Below are 15,601 nucleotides of genomic sequence, written 5' to 3'. Positions count from 1 at the left end.
ATATATACAGTATACAAGACGTATATATGTATGAAAGCAGAAAAATTCCTGCAGAATTCCAGGTTTTCTAGGGAAATTTTACTAAATTCCAGGTCAATCTTACGAGATAAAAGCTATGTATACGAATTTTACAAAACTACATTTACTGAATACTTTTAATTAATTCTATAATTATGTATTATCCTAGTTAAAATTCTTACATTTTTCAAAGAAATTATTCACTTATTTTATGAATGCAACACTTGGAATATCAACAAATTTGTTAAAATTGAAAAAGTTATCTAATCAGTGTTTGCACTCATAAAGTGCAATTTAAAATGCAATCAATGCATTTTGAAGCATGCATGTAAGTATTTAAAATAGGCCTGAAAATTGGCCTTGCACAGACAAATTTCATGTGAAACGAGTTTGAAATAAAAGATTTTAAATTCCAAGCAGGAGCAAAAATTCATGGATATTTTGAGTGACCAAAAATCATGCATATTTCCAGATTCCCAATCACTGAACACCCTGAGTATATTTTTCTTGATTGAGCAAAATCCTGAATGCAGTTGTTGACATGCACTGCTGTATTAAAACTGAAATTAAAGTAGAAAAACAGAAACTAAATCTCTGTTCTGGTGCCAGTGTGTATTTAGTGCAAGCGTGGAAGTACTAGTACATCCATTTTGTCATTTAGTGTGAGTGACATCTCCAGCATTTCAGAGTGTTTACGTACATTTGAGAACATCCTGTCTAAGCAGCAGAGAGCGTTCATAAACATAGTGTAACATGCTAGTGTGTTTTGCATTGTTCTGTGGGAACACTTACCAGTTTGTTTGAGACTTCTTGCTGACAATAAATTGAATAGAGAAAAAAAATCTGTGAAATTCAGGTCTTACAGGGTCTACAGAGGAAATGGAAAACACATGTGTGCTGTTAAAACAAAATAATTATATTTAACTAAATATTACACATATTTTTACTAATATACCACACAATCTCAGAAATACATAAGAGATTGAATTCATTAGACACAATAAAGGGGCAAAGCCCGGACGGTAAACCACATTTTGTGCTTAATTATCGTCAAGAGGTTTTAGCGGATCCTCTCACAGTATTATTTAATCAGTCTATTCATCCAATGTAAAAAAAACATCTTATCGTATGAGTAAATTCACTAAGCATAGTAAGTTAAAAGTCAATTTAAGAAGTAGTAAGAATTTAGATGTCAAATATAACAAGACAAATATTTTCTGAATATTTTGATGAGTGTTGATAAATAACAAATACCGTTAGAAATGCCTTTATTCAATGTAAACGAAAATAAAGACCAATAGGATCAATATCAATGTTTTTGCCTGATTATCCTTCCTTAAGGTCACAAGAATCCATGAAGAACAAGCTCACTTTTCCTCGTATTTCTTCATCATTGGCAATTTGGAAAATTCTTCCTTACTACACCTGTAAATAATATCACATAAACTTTATTAGAATCTATTAGTGATACATCTAATTTGTCTAGTTAAAGTAAGTCACTTTGTTAAAAAGTAATCTCTATTCATGGGATTTTCCCTTAAGCTATATAAATACCAACATTCAACAAAGGATATTTCGAAAAACTTCCCCATCAGTTCTATATGTAAAAAACGATAAGTTATTCACCTTGAATAATCGAAGTACTAAATTAATTTGAGAATTTAATTCTTAATAATTTAAAACCAATTTGTCTAAACCTAAAGAGTGAAATACCTTCTGATCTCCAACAAATATGATTACATTTTAAAGGAAGCAACACTAATGGCACAACAGCTAATTAAAAATATGTAAATAACTTTAAATGACTTAATAAATAGTAAAGTCGAGAAATGTTTGTTCACATTCCTCCCACACTACGGTGATTAAATGCGTCAAGCACATAAATAAATTAAAGTTTACGCAAATGCAAAGTTTTTCAATCAATAGAAGATGGATCCCTCAGTCTCAGAAAGTGTGAGAAGGTTGAAAATATTAAGAATTTGCGTCATTTAAAATAAAAAATGTGGCAATGGCAACACTTCTACTTACCCAGATTCTGATGAAGGAAGCGAAAGTAGCACTTGAGCGGTTGATAAACTTTCATTGGACAAGTTTCGCAAACTGCAAACACAACACTACAAAGTTAAGTTATAACGGTAATTGATTGCCTTGGTGCAGGTGAAACAAGTAAATGAAGAACTTAAGAGGCTGATAAACTTCGGCAGGATCAATTTCGCAAACGACGAACACAACACAGTGAACGTAACATTATTCGCGGGGTCTTTCATTGTGAAAGCGGTTATGGACGCATTTATGTTTTCATATGTTTCTGTGGAAATCGACTACTGGTGGAATCGACTATCGACGGAATCCACTATCGATAGGTCGAAATCACGGGCGGGAGTCCAAATCTTGGCATCGCGTTATGACTTGATACAAAAAAGATATTCCACTGAAAAATATCTTTTTTGTTTCATCGCCTCAGTAGATAAAAAAGCACGATTGAAATCACATTTCGAAGAGCATTTTTCTTTATGAAAATAGGGACTTTTCATGGCAGGATTTTTTACATCTTAAGGCAGTTCATTGATTTTTTAAATTAATCTGCATTTCTTAATAACCCAGGCGGACGGCGTTCTTGGGTGTTCCGAACAGAAATGATAAAAAACTCTCCAGCACCGTTATCAGCCTCCTTCATTTTTGCCAGGGCTAGCCTGCTGCCTGAAGCCAACCGGGGAAAATAAATTCACTGATGAATCAGTTTAAAGATATTAAATGAGACGACGTCTTTATCCAATGAAACCAGAAGGAGAATGAGAAGAGAGTAGCGGCTCGAGCCGATACCTTTACAAAGAATGAAGATACATGTACAAACGTAATTATTTGCTTTGCCAACCTCGCTGCCGTGAATGGCACCTGCCCTTTGCGAACAGGTCCCACTCCATGTTTTCAGGGAAGAGTTAGCTGGTAAGGTTTTCCAACTAAATTCCAACAGTGTTTTTCACGTGACACCATCACGTGGACTACCATTCGTCTGGCTCCTACCCTTCCACATATTTGGCGTGAGTGGCCCTTCCTGAGGTAATTTAGATTTATTCCTGTCAGTGTAGCTCTTGGGGGTCATAGGAGCACGCAAGTAACGGAAAGGTTTTAGCCCATTGGAAAGGACGCTGTGTATACTGAAGGCTACATATGGAAATAGTATACGGACAGAGTAACCTTTAAAGGGCACATATTATTTACTAATGGCTACACAGTAGCGGTTACAGAAAAAAACTCTAGAGGGGGCGCAAAAGATATCTTGACCAACCTTTACTTTTATCCTAAAAAAATAATCAAGTCAGATGCAAAGTTTAAGAAAGTGTTATTTGAACTGATTATACGCACATGAAATACAAAGCCATCTTTTGACATAAAAAAGTTAAAATTGTAGTCCTGCAATGTTTGGTTATGCGGGCGGCCAGGAAAGGGTTGGGGGCGTGCCTCCCATATGCATCCGCCACTGAGATTACATATGGAAACAGTATATGAAAGGTATACATATACCTCTCAGATACTGTTTCCATATGTAGCACATACGTATACAGTATATGAAAGGTATACAGATACCTTTCGTATACTGTATACGTATACGCTTCAGGATACTGTTTATGTATACTTAGAATCTAAAACATGTATACAGTTTCTCAAGGAAACAGTATACACCTGGTATACTTACGGTATATGTATACCGTTACCAGTGTGCTGTCTGGGACAAAACGAACGAAATGATAATGGGACCGTATTAAAAATCTAGCATATTTTTAAGGGTCTGGGGGGGGCACGTGCCCCCGTGCCCCCCCCCTGGATCCGCCTATGTATATAGCCACATCAATGGTATAACTTGTGCATATTATGTACATAATATGTGCATATAAATGGCATAATGTCCTCATAAATTGCGATATTATGTGCATAATATGCGGAATATATGCACTGATGGAATGGCATAATGTTTGCATATATACGGAATATATGAGGAGAATATAAAAGATGCATATATTCCGTATACCCAGCTAGCACACGGGAGACTGTCTCCCCCGAATCCTTAAGCCCGTATGACACTTGCCAATTTATTGGCCAATATATTGGCCAATAAATTGGCCCAATATTGGTAAAAATATTGGGCTTTACGCATCGTATGACACGTACCAATATTTACACCAATATTGGCCGTTATAGTGTTCTAATACCCCACTAGAGAACGCCACATAACACAAAATGACAAAAGAGCATCTCAAGACGCAGGTTAATTGCCAATGAGCTACAGAATGGGAGGTGGCATAATAATTGTAAATTTAATAACTATTTCGAGGGGCTGCAAAGATATTCTCGAATTGCTCGAAATTTCATTCGGGTGAGTTCCTTGAATGATGAGAGATAGGCAATATGGTGATCTCATAGGTGAGCCAAGATAACGTAGCGGCTCGTTTTGGCTGGAATATGTTCATCGAATAAACAGATATTGTGTCATCAATTGGGACTTTCACCCGAAACTTTAGCGCTCAAATCATGAAAAATAGTTTAATAATTGTAAAATAAACAAAATATAGACGCTATCGAGGAGAAACACGACGTTTTTATTCATTACATATCCGAAATGTTATTTCCGAATTACCCACTTTAGACAGTTGATGTTTGTGAATTTATATTCTCTCAAAGTACACATTAATTATTTGAGCTATTTCATGGGTTGCTATGCTTGTAAAGTTTTTATATATGATATTAAAATTCCGAGGTGAAATGTTTTGCAAAGAGCTTCTAGTTTTGGCCACTAGGAGTCGACAAGACTGAGTTCTGATTGGAGATTGGCCTCGAGAAAATAGAACCTGTTCTAAATTGTAGATTGGCCAAGAAATTGTGCCCAATATTGTGAAACTGAGATTGGGCTAGAAATTGGCGTGTGTCAGTGGGTACACAATCCAATATCCAATGGATTGGCCAATAAATTGGCAAGTGTCATACGGGCTTTAGAGACTCTCTACAGAAACCAAAGAGACCGCCTCCCGGAAGCGGTAAGCGTCTCCGGAGACAACAAGGAGACGGCCGGACGATACGATGACGAACCCATGACGAAATGTCCGCACTACTCAAGAGACGGTCTCCGATTTCCGATTCATGCGCCATCAAGCGATAACCACGCGAACTACGTCGGACACAACAACTGTGCGACGGTGGCGCCATCTGTTGTCATTTATCAGCACTACGAGCAGCGAGCTACAGCCGACCGCTACTTCACTATTCCAAATCAGGACATATTAACCGGCCACTTATAAATCCGTGGCGTATGCGAATTGACATTAAAGCATATTACTTACGAACATGGTGTTAATGGACTGCTACAGCGATGACAACACACAAACAGAAATCTCGGTGACAAACGTAGGAAATGTCAAAGAAAATCAGGCATTTTCAAATATTGGTTTATTTACAAAAAGTATTAGAACAAGCCACATTGAATGTCAGAGGAACTTCAAAGATGAACTCCTATTACATAGAAACAGCTTTTCACAAGGCCACTGGACATCAAGGGACTGAAGCAACACCTGAAAAGAAAAAGCAGAATACTCGCATTAAGAAAATGCTATGACTACACAAAAACAATAATAATGCTTTGGGAACTTTAACACGTATTCTCTCAGGTCAGCTAAAATACTATGCAATGCCCACTTAACAGAGCCAATACATAATGAAAATAACATACTTGATACACAAGAACAAGATGAGATTTTAAAGATAAAATGAACAAAAAAGGAAATCTGTAAAGAATCCTCCCTGAATTAAAAACTGCAGAATCGCAATAACAAAGCTATGCATTTTAGAAAATAGCATCTTCATCCTCACAGCAATATCCCAAGAATGTCACCATGCCATATGTTAAACCCATACTTAAGAATAAACAATACACGAGGGATTTCCATTGTTCCCTATCTTAAATGAAACAACAGAAAAACACCAGGCATCTCTGCCAAGGATTAAGTGCACAACCTTCTAATTCTACTGCAGAATATCATGCCTGCTTCACTACATTGTGGAGATTCATTATGGCTGTGAACCATGCTCACCATCAGAAGGTATTAACATGTTCCATCACAAGGTAATAAGAACAAATTGCCTGAAAATGAAGAAATTAAAAAAATTGTAATCACTCAAAATATTGACGAAGAATTTACTTGCAGAGAACTTGGCAAGTTTCACATAACCACCCAACAACATAAGTATGGGAACAACTGCCAAAGAATCCATCGATAATAGTTCCTCTATTATATTAATATGCCCAAAACGGTACGGCTACTGCATGAGGAATGCAGATATGTGGTCAAACGGGTGTGGAAATGAACCATTTATATGTCACCTACTAAAAAAATTAAGAAATTTCTATTACTCCATTAAACTGCATCAAATATAAAAATGACAATAAAAAAGGAATGAGAGAGTCCATCAAGTACATTAACCAAAACTAATTAAATATCAACCATATATGAGAGGATAATGAGTAAAATAAAACCAAAGATTACGGATAAAGCTGTGCCTCCTAAGATTCTTCACCCAAAATGGCATAATAGGCAGATTGTCGCTGCAGAATAATCCTTATTGTGAATGTCTCCCACCAGCAAAAGAAACCAAACAGGATACATCACTACGACACCGATAACTCTGCCTATTAATAAAGAAAAATATCTGTTACTACAGAATTAAGCTACACAATAACCAAGCAAGATAACGACAACTAAGAACCTACGGAGTTCTAAATCATCATCTCATGTAAACACACAAAAAACAGCAACATTAAAAAATAAGCAAGCTGTATCAATACCACTTTCCACTCCCTATGTTTAAGTCATCCAATTCTCAGCTACGATACCAGAGGAAAATCATCCTCACAGAGAATTTTGGCCACCAGAATCAGAAGAACGATTATCCAATCGTGAGGTCCTTGCTTCACCACCTATTAACCCCTTAACTGGGGAGAGCGACTATAGTCGCAAGCGGACTATACTCCCCATGTGGGGAGCTCGACTATAGTCGCGCGTGCCGTCGCGTCGCAATGTTATGCGGAGAAGGCATGAATATTCATTCTTTATGCATCATTGCATGTTTTTTGCTTTGTCAGAGGTTCTATACCAATATATTTGAAGTATATTGCCATTTTTGTGCAATAGCTTTACTATAAATTTTTTTTCCAATAACGGCATCTCCGAAAATCGTTGGATTTGCTCCCCACCAGGTGAAAGATAAGGAAATTTCTGCCCCCAACCAAGGGGTAAATGAAGATGTAAAAAATTCGATTACTCCAAACATATAAACAATAAGGGTGGATAAAAAGAAATAAAAAGAACTCACCAAGACTAAAAACCACCACTATTAACAGGAACATCCACTGAGATGCCAATCAACCTGTTCCACTTTCCATAGATATTTATGATACCAAGTCAGAAGAGAATCACCCTGGAGTAATTGTTGCCCACCAGAATCAGAAGAACGATGATCCAATCGTCAGGTTGTTCCTTCACCACCTACTAATGAAGATGTAAAAAATTTCTCTTAGTCCATACATATAAACTGTAAGGGTGAATATTGGTAAATCACAAGAAGCACTCACCAAGACTAAAAACCACCACTATTAACAGGAACATCCACTGAGATGCCAATCAGCCAGTTCCACTTTCCATAGATATTTATGATACCAAGGCAGAAGAGAGTCACCCTGGAGTAATTGTTGCCCACCAGAATCAGAAGAACGATGATCCAATTGTGAAGTCCTTACTTCACCACCTATTAATGAAGGTGTAAAAAATTCGATTACTCCAAACATATAAACAATAAGGGTGGATATTGATAAATCACAAGAGGCACTCACCAACATTAAAAACCACCACTATTAACAGGAACATCCACTGAGATGCCAATCAGCCAGTTCCACTTCCCATAGATATTTATGATACCAAGGCAGAAGAGAGTCACCCTGGAGTAATTGTTGCCCACCAGAATCAGAAGAACGATGATCCAATCGTCAGGTTGTTACTTCACCACCTACTAATGAAGATGTAAAAAATTTCTCTTAGTCCACACATATAAACTGTAAGGGTGGATATTGATAAATCACAAGAAGCACTCACCAAGATTAAAATCTACCACTATTAACAGGAACATCCACTGAGATGCCAATCAACCAGTTCCACTTTCCATATTTATTTATGATACCAAGTCAGAAGAGAAATTCCTTGCAATATTAAAAAATTATTAGTATTTCCCCAACTGCACTGATTTATCGGTACAATAATTTACAACCCAATCATAGTTAAATGCAACTCATTGCAGGATCACATGAGTACTGCGTCTTAACCGATTAATCTGATTTGCATATTTGATTGAATTGAACGACCTAAGTTTGGTCGCCATCTCCTTAGCATTATGAATGATCAAAGTATTTAATTTCTCGCGCACTTACAAGTAAATATTGGCGCTATGTCAAACTACAAAATCAACTGACTACGTTAACATCAACAATGAACTGATAGTAACGAAATTAACGTAAAGTATGTGAAAATCATTTCGCGCACCCTATTTGTGAATAAACAGTGATAAATGAGCTGCCCTTATGATTCAGCCCTGATGATGAGTGCCGAGACGGTACTTGAAACGTTGGCCGATATAAAAACATTAACCCGGAGGGAATCCCGAGAAAAGTTTACCCACAATGATAAATCAGCTTTTTATGAGGTAAATCAACAATCAAGGGGATAGTGAGCCTATATGTCACTAAATTTTCAGCATTTTTTCGAATACTTTCCCCAAATTCAAGGTAAATAACGCAGAAGACGAAATTCGAGTGCAAGAATGGGAATTTATTTTTCTTTCCAATGTTATATGCTCCAACTATGTGCAACCATTATCACTATTTTAAATATGCAAAAGAAAAGGTTGCAGTCGTTCATAACGAACTTTACCTGTCCTTCTTACGGAAAATATTCAGGGCCGATTCCAAGGCCACATATACCTCATAATATTCTCACCTTTTAAACCTTCCCTGAACTTTCACTCACCAACATTTTAAAATCAATATGAGCCAAATCGGTTCTCGAGTATTAGCGAGACTAAAGGACATCAATTCATTATTATAATCTATATCAGTAAATGTGACAATGCACCTCGAGCCACACAACATGGCGGCTAGCCGAATATTAAACATATCAACTTTCATTAATTTTAATGTCTCAAAATAAATCTGCTGTTTACATTAATTTTCCTTATTATCGGGAATTCAACAAAACTTAATAATAGTCCACAGAGTAAATAATAGCGTCGGAAGGATAACGGCCATGCTTCGTGAATATTTTCGACTTGCACGAGGCGATTTGGGATCAACACTAAGGTAGGTACATTAGATAACGAATATTATCCTTAATGAGGTTAATGAGTGACACATGAAAATACATGTAAAAGGCAACCATAAGCGAATCGAATACACTACCGAATAAATGACAAAATCTAAGTCCTTTGGGACACGTGAAGACAATATGATAATGCCATAAAAATTAGCAGGGATACAAATTAATCAGTACTTACCTCAAAGCGGTGAAAATGGACGCAGTTGAAAAAGCGATTGCAAGAACCGGCAAGCTCCAACAATGAGGATAAACACGTGCGGTGATCGTAACTTCGAAGGCAGGACCTCTCAGATTCGAGTTATGGCACAAAGTGAAAGAGACGAAGCGGATGTTGCAAGGGGGAGGAAGGGCTCTTTTCCGGTATCGGCGTAGTCAGCGATATAATTATACTAATTAATGTCTAATTCGTGTTATACCACGACGAATTACCAATATAAAATTAGAAAATAATTAAATATACAGCCATGATCACTCGGTATCCGCATAATGCCTCTTGAAGATAATGTAATTTCGGAAAGGCGAAGTGTTGACCTCGGAAAGAAGCGGAAGTGGGTGGGGGTGAACACTCGAAAATTGACGAACCAAGGGAGAAAGGGGAGAGGGCGGCCATCTCCTCGGGGTCTCTTACCTGTCGTCAAGAGACAGTCTCCTGTGTGCTTGTAGGGTATATGCAAATATTGTGCCATTCCATCACTGCATATATTCCGCATATTATGCACATAATACCGCAATTTATGAGGACATTATACCATTTATATGCACATATTATGTACATAATATGCGCGTTTTATACCATTGTGGTGGCATAATATTCGCATAATATTTGAATATTATGTGCATATTATGCCATTCCATCACTGCATATATTCCGCATATAATGCGCATAATACCGCAATTTATGAGGACATTATACCATTTATATGCACATATTATGTACATAATATGCGCGTTTTATACCATTGTGGTGGCATAATATTCGCATAATATTTGAATATTATGTGCATATTATTCACTTTGTGCTGTGTGGGTAATGAGTTTCTTAGGAAGATCAACAACACAACAATACTTATCTCCATGTAAACAGGACCGGATTTACAGTAAGGCAAAATAGGCACGTGCCTAGGGGGCATCGCAGTCCAAGGGGCGCCTTTAAGGGCGGCAGTTCATTTAGTTACAGCAGTACGTAATGTTTTCATTTTTGAAATTACTCTTCTTTTTTGTTGTATGAATAGACATTATATTTAGAAAAGGTATGCATTAAGATTTTAGTTGCACAGGGATGCCGACTTACAAAAAGTATTGGGGGGGCCCAAACCGGGGATCCGGCTCCGGAAAATGTTATAAGTAGTGGGTTTTAAGTTTTCTTAAGCATTTTGGAAGAGCCATATGATCAACATTAGAACCCTGATAACTCAAATCTCGACATCTTGACACTCCGGGGAAAATCGACAAGCCTAACACATTTTTTCCTCACACCCATAACGAATTTTTGAGGAGGCTCGGCCCCCCTCAGGCCCCATGGAGTCGGCGCCACTGTAGTTGCATAAAAGTTTAACTGTTTCATGTAGAATTAACTCCAAGCTGTTTTTCTTTAATTGTAGAGATGTGCGAATAGTATCCGCGACTACTCGAATACCTCGAATATTAGAAAGTATTCGATATTCGAGGTTTCGAATAGTTATGCGAAAAGTACCGCCTCGAATACCTCGAATACTTTGAATTTCGCGTCATACACTGTCGCACGCACGTCGTTGGTAGTTGACTCGGAAAAATGTAGAGAACTGTGGTCATTTAGTGCTCGCAGCGCCGTTTTACGCAAGTTGACGAATTACATCAAATTCGTGGATTTTAGCGGTGAAAAGAGTTCGAAGAGGGGAACCGAAAATGGTCGGGTGAAAAAATCCGAAAATCCCCGATTCCCCCCCACCAGGAGAACCTCAGTGCCGTGGGATAGCAACCTTAGGGCATTTCCCACGATCCGCTATCCCCCTCCATTCAGCCCTCGCCTCACCCACTCTGACGCTTTCCTCTTCTCAGAAATCAAACAAAAGGTCCCAGCTCGCTCAGGGATCGCATTACGAAGACCCCTGCTTCGAAAAAAATATCGAGTTACGAGAACAATAAAAACGTGTTTCACGCCCTCCCCCCTTTTCTCACCCACTGACCTTTTTCTGGCTACCTGCTTCGAAGTTCCCCATTTCTGGAGGTCGACTGCTGTGTGAGTACCGTGGGATACTTACATTAGCGCATTTCCCAAGATCCGGTATCCCTCTCCATTCAGCACTAGCCCCCCCTCTGAAGCTTTTCTCTTCTTCGAAATAAAAAAAGGTCACAGCTCGCGCAGGGATCATATTACGAAGACCTTAGCTTCGAAAAAATACCAAGTTACACGAGAACAATAGAAACGTGTTTCGGGCCCTCCCTTTTCTCCCCCACTGACCTTTTTTTTCCTACCAGCTTCGAAGTTCCCCATTTCTGTGGAGGTCAACCGCTGCATGAGTCATCTATTAGCACAAAAGGTGTCTAAGAATGACTTTCGTCAATTGATGTTACACCTTTATTGAATTGAAATATTAGTAATGTGCGCGTAATTTCAAAAAGGATAAGACCAAACACGACGTATTTCTGAGTTTATTTAAGCATTTTACGCAAAGAAATAAATGTCAAAATACGACGGAGACTTAGCATTCTGGCGAAACTCGATATGAGCAGCAGAGCTTCTCGGAAGTTGATGCGGTATTTTTTTCCGATAGCATATATCAAGTTACAATTTATGAGTGGTGCTATAAATCTTTATTGTTACAGTCCCAGACAAAGGGATATTTTCTCAGAATATTTGGTTTCTCCCTGATAGCAATTCCAATTCATCATCTTATCTCGTGAGAACTCCCAAAGATGGACTGAAAATAATTGAAGAAAATCCGGTGGAGAAGAGCTTGTATTTTGCAAAATGCCTCAGATTGTCAGCTAGCACTTGGCAGCAGAAGTGGGGGTAAAGCGATGTTAGTTGAATTAATGATATGCCCAATTGTTTCCATAAAATTAAAATATTCATTAATCAGCTAAATTCCTGTTCGAATCATTTAAAGGAAATCAAAATTACTCCCCAAAATCTTGTGTTGCCTGCTGCATAGGCAACCGAGTCAAACATTCCAGCATTCATCATTTAGTATTCGAGGTATTCGAAATTCGAGGTATTCGAATATTCGAGCAATGATTTAATATTCGAATTCGATATTCGAATTCGAGAAATCTGCTATTCGACCCATCTCTATTTAATTGAGTCATCTATGTTTTCCCTGTGTAAAAATTCAAGCATAAATTTATGCTGTCAGCCATATATCTGTTTATTCCTTTTTTCCAAACCTTACCTCATGTGAGTGACTATGCCTTATCATAAAAATCAGGGAGGGGGGGGGCTCTAGTAATTACTCCTCAATGGAGAGCTCAATGGAGAGGTGCCTATAGCATGTATAACTTTGGGTAAATCCGGCCCTGCATTTTACATGATATAGACATGAAAGCATCCATAACATAAACTTTAACATAAACATTTAATCATATTAGTCTCCCCCGCTTATTTGAAGACAACATACGGTTCCTGGCAGGGTGCGGGAGGAGGCTACTGGCTGAAGGAGACAGGGCTGGTCGAACCACTTATGGAGGAGAAGGTGCCAGCAGTGATCGGCGACAATTGACAATCAGGTGGCACCCCTGCAGCTCCTGCTGAGGATGGCACACCCATTGTGTGCTGTGGAAACATAGGTGAGAATGTGACTTGTTTCTTCGGAACCAATGTGGCAATCAGCTGATTGATGTGACATTTTATGATTCGACCGTTAAAGGCACACCTAATCACCCAGCCACAAATGGACTCGCGGAACACAGCATCTAGATGCTGAAGAAGAGATGTAAGGCTGCTACTGATGATCCCACTCCACTGACCACCAAGTTACGGGACATTACCGTATATGTCTGAATATAGTCCCCCCTTTTTTTCCAAAAATGCCCATGGTAAAAGTAAAGGGGGGGACTATATTCAAACATATTTTTTTAACTTTTCCCGAAACTGAAGCCTCAAAATGAGGGGAGTGGAGGAGAGTGGACAGGCAAAGATGTATGCAGGAAATCATCACAGTTGGCAGTTTGGTACCAGCTTGAAGGAGCTCGGCAATTGCCATTACATCGTCAAGTTGGATCGTTGAGCCACAACAACCTACTAGAAGGTTCTAAGGAATATTCTAGGGCATACTTGTCATCAGGGTCATGAAAGCGGTTTTGCAGTTGTTAATGTGTGCACATGTTAAATTAAGTAGATTTTGGTGATCGTCTGCGGCATCATTTTGTTTAGAAGTCTATAATATGCTGGCATTATCTGATCCCCTTGTTTGGCACTAAAAGGAAGATAAGCTGGATGAGTCAGGTGTGGTTCTGACTCAGGAGAAGTGCTGCTGGACACTCATCTACTTGTTCTTAAGACTTTAGGACCTTGATAAATGGCAGATGAGCTACTCCGCATGAGGGGAAGATCGAGGCTGGTGCAAAATGAGGCCTGGGATGATGGAAAGGAATAAGAGTGGTCCACACATCAGAATTACTGGGTGCGAAGGATCACATTCTTAGGAGAGGGATGTAACTACATGAATGAGTGCAGGTACCGTAAGGTGTGGCTGATTTTCTTGAATTTTCAATCTTTATCTCTTGAAATACACTCTAGGGACGAATAGGATGTTCTAAAAAACATTGAGGAGGTCTTTTTGCTTACCACATCGCATCCCTTATATCCTTTTAGAAGAATCAGACTTAATGAAGAAATCAAAAGAACGTCTTCCTTGATCATCTTGTTCCTAAAGAAATCTCTTCTCTCGCTTACGGGACGCAATAATTTCCTCTCAATCAATGGGCTGAAGGGAATGCTTAACAGCTATTCTGAAAAGTACCAAAACTTTCATAACTACAGCTTGAGATTCAAGCTCACCAAATTTTATTTGACTACATAAAGGAGACTGAAAATTTTCAAATGAAATTCGTGGTGAGATGCGAAATACATCCAAACGCGTTTTAAAATATATCATAAGCACGCTTGGAAAAAAGTTTGAATTACCCGCTGAAGTCAGTCACCACAGGGAGCGGTGAGGGTGGGAGGTAAACGCATTTGTTTGCTCGTTTACTGATCCGTCACGACGAGGTTGGCGCACGAAAGTGAAGATAATCAGAGTCCTCTGGATGGCAGTTCTCTACACTACTCCCTCATAGGGTCGAGTCGTTCCATACACTTCCACTATGGGAATTGAGACGTCCGCCATTTTAGTTCTTCCGTCTCTATAGAGTCTTATGGGGGAAAGTGATATAATGCCAGTTTTTTTCATAAATACGCGATTCCTGTCGCATTTTCGGTAATTATAAATTATAATATATTCAATCTTGATGTACTGGGAACACTTTACTATCAATTTGTAAATTTTAAATCGTGAAAAATAACAAATATTCGCGCTTCAGTTAAGTTTTGATTCTTTTCACAGGATGTTTTTCTAGATATGAAACTCTCATATTTATGTCTGAAACAGGGTAAATTGTTTCCAAAAGTACAATTACTGCTCCCAGGGCTACTATATAGCGTTTTGTTCTCGTCAAAGGAATAATTTCAGATTTTGAAAAGTACAATATCAGCTGAGAGAGAATTGTTATCTTCAGATCGGAAGAGATTTCGCATGTACTATCTGAGTTAACTTCCATGAAAACAGCGCAATGGATATTATACGAGGAATTTGAGGACAAGTCTGGTTAATTTTTAGTGCCGAAAAATCGGAAATATTATCCTACCTCAAAATTAGACAAGAAAAACTACAGAAGTCACAAGCTGTCATGCAGTTTATGTACTTTTCACGAGAGTTGCAGATCATAAAAGATATCATCAAAGGAGGTTTATAAAAGAAAAAAATCACATTTTTCCAAAGTATATAATGTACACACACCACAAATGTTACATTTTAAGATTTCCAGAATGATTTAACAATTCCATTGAAACTAAGATTATTCACATATTGCAAAATAAAAAATAAATCTTAAGTGCACAAGATGTAACATTTCTATTAAAATGGATTCAAATTAGTAGGAGATAATGATGAATAGGTGATGACAGCTGCCACACATCTTGCATTCTTCTCAATGTT

At 38.1% G+C, this 15,601-nt stretch overlaps 1 long non-coding RNA gene across 4 annotated transcripts; it reads right to left on the bottom strand.

The window, feature by feature from the left end:
* Window positions 1–5,442: 5,442 nt before the first annotated feature.
* LOC124161172 lies at window positions 5,443–10,089 on the bottom strand. 4 transcript variants are annotated; one of them, XR_006865336.1, is made up of 4 exons: window positions 7,898–10,089; window positions 7,640–7,812; window positions 6,854–6,985; window positions 5,443–6,697 (listed from the first exon to the last, which is right to left on the bottom strand). It is a non-coding gene; the product is annotated as an uncharacterized LOC124161172 (long non-coding RNA). The 4 variants fall into 4 exon arrangements; XR_006865337.1 differs by lacking the exon at window positions 6,854–6,985 and having other exon boundaries at window positions 5,443–5,582; window positions 6,025–6,697; XR_006865338.1 differs by lacking the exon at window positions 6,854–6,985 and having other exon boundaries at window positions 5,443–6,151; window positions 6,243–6,697.
* Window positions 10,090–15,601: the final 5,512 nt, after the last annotated feature.

Source organism: Ischnura elegans, chromosome 6, assembly GCF_921293095.1.
Source record: "Ischnura elegans chromosome 6, ioIscEleg1.1, whole genome shotgun sequence".
Lineage (NCBI taxonomy): Eukaryota > Metazoa > Arthropoda > Insecta > Odonata > Coenagrionidae > Ischnura > Ischnura elegans.
This window is presented reverse-complemented; position numbering and strand designations above follow the sequence as displayed.